Below are 5,713 nucleotides of genomic sequence, written 5' to 3'. Positions count from 1 at the left end.
CACACTCCGAAATCCACGTCACAGAATGTAAATCCTGAGATCTTGCATATTAGATCCGAGGCAAATTTGGGAGCAGGGGGAGGGCCGGCATCTTGGGTTCTACAAAGTGAAATAACCCCGCTCCTGCTCTTGTTCTATCTAGAGGACTTACAAATAGGCTCTGTACGACGCACCAAAAGGAGTCTCACAAGCAGTTTATACGAGCCTTGCCAGCCTTTTCTAGTGGGATTTAATAATACAGGAAGGTTATCATTGCGTATCAAGATTCTCATAGAAGTCAGTCAGTGTTCTCCCACATTCCCTTCTTTTTCTCCTCCCCCTACACCCCTCTGATTATAATTAGATATTTGAACGTTTTTGTATTTTCACTTTAATAAGAATTTTAAATGTGTTATATGTGTGTGTGTGTGTATATATATATATATATATATATATATATTCCGCCCCCCCAACCGAGCAGAAGCCTTTAAGTACAAGAAAGGAGTGAAATACTCACCTCCCATCTCCTCATCCTCATTCATCTCCATCAAGGTAGCCCCCAGAAGTCTCTCAGCACTTTCACTGACATCTCGTTGGTTCTGTTTAACCTTAAGGCCACACCTAGGTACCACAGAGACAGGGAAATGTAGTCTTTTATTTTATTCTGAGCAGCGACATCCCCTGCTACAAATCAGGGTTTTGTTACCAAGGAAGAAAGGCACAAAGGATGCTGGGATAGAGAGTAGTGTCTCCACACTCCCAAATCACCAGTAACTAGTGCTGGAGGAAGGTGAGCTAGATTTGTTCCACAGCTTCACGTGTGCCTTGGCAAAAGACCATGTATGCGTATTCTCTGGAGTAGTGCTATGTGACGAACTTGGTTCAACAACATAATTTTTAATGACCACATATATAATTTGTGAAGGAGCCTAGTTTATTTAGTCAGCCCTTAATCGTCGGACAGTTTTTCAATATTATAAACAACACTGCAATGAACTTAAAGCTAATCATTTCCTTAGGATAAATTCCAACATGTGGAACTTTTGGTTCAAATAGTAAGTATATTTTAAGCCTTTGGGGAAACACTACTCTCCAGGAATGTTGTACCACTTTATACTCCCACTCTTTCATCCTCAGTTTTGCCATCATTTGATATTGTCACTTAAAAAAAAATCTTGGCCAATGTGAAAGGCAATTTTCTTGCAATAAGCAATAAAGAATTTTTATAATGAAACAAAAATGTTGGGAGTTCCAAGTGAAAGTGGTATATTAAACGTGTGCCTATAATTTTGCCCCCCCAAACTCTACTAAAACTATAGTAAAGGGATTTCAAAAATAAATCAACAAAAACAAGAACAGGAAATACAATAACAGCAGCAACATACTGGAAGATGGAAAACAGATGAACAAAGATAATTCACTAACCAGGCGGCAAAAGCCAAATCCCAAACCAGCAGGGGAGGAAACTGAGACCCAATGTGATTTACACTGAAGAATTCTCAGAAAGAACGGGACTAACACAAATTTAACTCAAGCCTTTATTTTCCACATGGATATCTGCTACAACCTTTGAAACTTGTCACTTTAATGACAACATAGGTTTTTCTAACACATTCTTCACAGTGCTGGCAAAAATGATTTTTTAAAACACCTATCTTATTTTTTTTTAATATCTATTTTATTTCACTTCACTGCCAAAAATCCTTGAGTGCCATGCTATATATCATTGAGGATGAAGTCCCAACTCCTTGTTTGGCATACCTACTTCTACATGACCTAACTCCCACTTAGCTCTCACTTATTCGTTCAGAAAATGTTTGTTGAGAGTCAGATATGTGCCAGATACTGTAGAAGGCACACAATAAGAAAAATAATAATAAGCAAAAAGTGACATATCCCTATTCTCATGGAGTTTATCATCTAATGGAAAAGACAAACATTAACCAAAGAATCTTGATCAAAATATAAAGGCAAAATTATGATAAGTGCTATTAAAAAGAGGTGCATGGAGCTATGAGAACATATAATGGAGGAATGGGGATTAAAAACTAGATCTGAGACAGCTTCCCTGAAGATCAGATGACTGACCTGAGAGCTGATGGAGAGAGGTTTACCGAGCAAAAGGACAGAAGGGGAGGAAGAGCATTTAGGACAGAAACTACAGCATGTGCAAAGGCCCTGAGGTGGAAGAAATCATGCACACCTGAGAAAATGAAAGGCCAGTGCAGCTAAAGCATGGGGAATGAGGAGAAGCATGCCATGAGATAAAAATAGGGCCCAAACCATATAAGAGTGTTGCCATTTTAACTGCTGAATTTTACCCTAAAAGCAATAAGAAGTCACTGATATTATTGAATAAGGGTAGTGTTAAGAACTGAATTGTGTTCCTTCCAAAGTTCACATGTTGGAGCCCTAACCCCCAATGTGACTGTATTTGAAGATAGGGCCGTTAAGGAGGTAATTAAGGTTAAATGAGGTCATAAGGATGAGACTCTAATCTAATAGGACTGGTATCCTTGTAAAAAGAGGAAGAGACACCAGAGACCACTCTGTCTCTGTGCACATGCATACATGCACACAGAGAAAAGGCCATGTGAAGACACAGCAGGAAGGTGCTGTCTGCAAACCAAGGAGAGAGCTCTCTCCAGAGAGCCTGCCACACTTTGATCTTGGCCTTCCAACCTTCGGAACTATGAGAAAATAAATTTCTTTTGTTTTGGCCACCCAGTTTGGGGTACTCTATTACGGCAGCCTGGTCAGACCAACACAGGGGGTGATGGTCTATTTGCATTATGAATCAATCGCTTTGGCTATTACATAGAAAATTCATTGGAAGGAGGCTGGGATGGATATGAGTGAATCTGGAGATATCAATTAACAGATTCTTTCAAAAGTCCAAGCAAGAAATATTGGTAACTCTGATTAGGATAGTGATGAGAACTTTCAGTGACGTGGATTATTAGTTAGAAATGATTTCAACTGTAAGTGACAAAACAAACAAACAAACAGTATCTTACTTGAAACAGAGGTTTTTTTCTCTTTCAGGTGAAAGTTCATACGTAGATAATGTAAGACTGATATAATGCTCCACAGTGCAAGGGACCCGGGCTTCCATTTTGCTCCATCATGTCTAGCCCCCATTCCTAAAGTCACCTCATGGTCCAAGACTCCTGCTGAAGCTCCGGCAATCACGTCCACATTCCTGCTATCAGGACCAAAGAAAGAGGGAGAATGAGAGACTACTTCAATTTAAGGAAACTCTCAAGATACACTACACATTCCCTTGGCCAAAATTCAGCTTCGTGTCCACATTTAACTGGAAGGGAGGCTGGAAAATGCAGTCTTTGTTCAGGGTGGTCATGCTTCTGGTTAAAACTAGAGGGTTCTATGCCTTATGGAAGGAAGAAACAGAGTTTGAAGGAGAAGTAGGAGTCTCTATCACAGAAGTAGAAGTATACAGGACATAATGATGGATTGCACATGGGGCAGGAGAGAGAGGCAGGAGTTGAGGTCTCTGGCTTCTTCCACCAGGTGAAAGGATGTAGCTGTCATTCACTGAAATTAGATCCTAAACCTCCAGTCTCTCACCACTCATGCCTTCCCTCATCCCCTCTCCTTCCCCTACAAATACTAATCTTAGACCTATCGAATTACCAATCTTCTAAAACACATTAGAGGTGGATGCAGGCATGTGAGGCCCAAGGCTCATACCATTTAGTGCACCCATTCTAAGAGGGTAAACCCAAAATTAAGTACAAAGCTTTGGAAGGGGCCCATGCAAACAAGGGGCCCCGTAACTTAAATTCCTTAAATTCCATTCACTTTAGGGTGCTTTAAGCCTTACTTTTATCAGTCACCAAGAACAAAATTGTAGGATGCCATGGATGGTTAGCTGCATCCTGATTTCAGAGAAGTTAAAATGTGGGGGAAAATGAATTTTTATGATCAGTGAAATAAGCTAATTGCAGATCTCAGAATTGGCCATTGTATGAGATGAGTTCTCCAGAGAACCAGAAACACAGAAAGAGAGAGAGACAGACTGAGATTCATTTACTGCGAGGAATTGGCTCACAAGATTGTGGAGGCTGGGGGTCCTATATTTGGCCATCTACAAGCGGGAGGGGCAGGGGAGCCAGTGGTGCAGTTCCAGTCGGAGTCTGAAGGCCTGAGGACCAGGAGAGACAGTCATGTAAGTCCCATCCAAGGGAAGGAGCAGACCTATGTTCCAGCCTGAGCAGGTAGGCAGGAAGCTACAGGGGTGGGGAAGGGGCACATTCCTCCTTCCTGTGCCTTCTGTTCTTTTCAGGCCCTCAATGGATTGAATGATGCCCAACGACATTGAGGAGGCCCATCTACTTTGCCAGGTGCACTATTTCAAATGTTAATCCCATTCAGAAACATCGTCACAGACACACCCAGAAAAAAATGTTTGATCTAGCACCCAGTGGAGAAGTTGACACATAAAATTAATTATTACAGCTACGTGCATATGCTCTTCCCTTTGCCTCAGAAGCCTTTCTTCTTTCCTCCTCCTTCTTCTCCTGGCAAACTTCTAGTTATCCTTAAGGAGTCCGCTCTGAAGCTCCCTTCTCTGGGAAGGCTTCCTGGACTTCCCAACCCTTGGGGAGCTGCCTCTTGCGTAGCACCCAGCGTGGATCCGTATGGGCTCCCGACCCTGGTGAAAGCATCTGCTCACTAGTCTATCTAGCGTACTAGGTACCCAGCTCCCTGAGTGCAGGAATGACACCCGATTTACGTGTACCACTTGTACCTAGTGTATGTCTGACAGCCGCTCAATGTGTTTACTGAAGGGAGGGAGGAAGAAAGAAAGGAAAGGAGGAAAGGAAGTTAGTTCTCTATGAGATAACTTGGCAACACAAAATATCTATGTTATGCTAAAAAACGCATAACTCTCAGATGAACAGGAAGAATGGCTCTTCTTTATCATCTACAACTGATCTGGTTTTGCTCTTGAACCCTCACCCCAGTAGTAGAAGGGGAAAAAGAAAGAGAGGCCAATGGGAGCTCAAATTTATCTTAAAGGTTAAAGGCATCTTAGTCTCTTCAAGTTAATTGCGGGTCTCTTTCAGGAAAATTATTAGTCTCTCCTCTCCCTCCTCCCTCGCTCATTCCTAGGGTGGAATCCAATTGTACGGGGTATTCATATGATCTTGTGGTAGGCTCAGAGGAGAAGGAGGGAGCTGGACACCTATGAGTCCTCAATGAGGTGAAACAGGTTTCATCTGGCCTTTTGTGGTGCTGGGCCAGCAGCACTTCTGCCATCCAGGGTGGCAGCCATTTACCTCTGGTAGTACAGCTCTCATGCACTATGCCCTCTTAGCTCCGCTGGTTCACCAGACTATTCACCATTTCCACTTTTACTTCCTGAGGGAGTGTAAGAATATGTGGGTTCTCCCACATGTCACCTGCAGGCCACTGAGAGCCAGTAGTTATCTCAGGATACCAAATGAAGCCACCTCTGCCATTGAACACTATTGCTCCTGAGTCAGGTTCCAGGTGGTACAGAACCAAATGCAAGACCTCGCCTCCTTTCTTAGAGGGAAAGTGGTCTACCAATTCCATCTCTTCAGGTTCTCTGATACCACAGCTCTCCGGATGCTTTCCTGCAACCCCCGCCTGCCCGTTCTGAGACGCCCCAGCACAGGTTGGGGATGACTGCCTGCCGCACTCACTCGAGCCCCTTCTTTCAATGCTCCCCCAGATCAGAAGGCAA

This window comes from Equus quagga, chromosome 20 (genome assembly GCF_021613505.1).
Source record: "Equus quagga isolate Etosha38 chromosome 20, UCLA_HA_Equagga_1.0, whole genome shotgun sequence".
NCBI classification, from domain to species: Eukaryota; Metazoa; Chordata; class Mammalia; order Perissodactyla; family Equidae; genus Equus; species Equus quagga.
Note: the sequence above shows the minus strand (reverse complement) of the source record.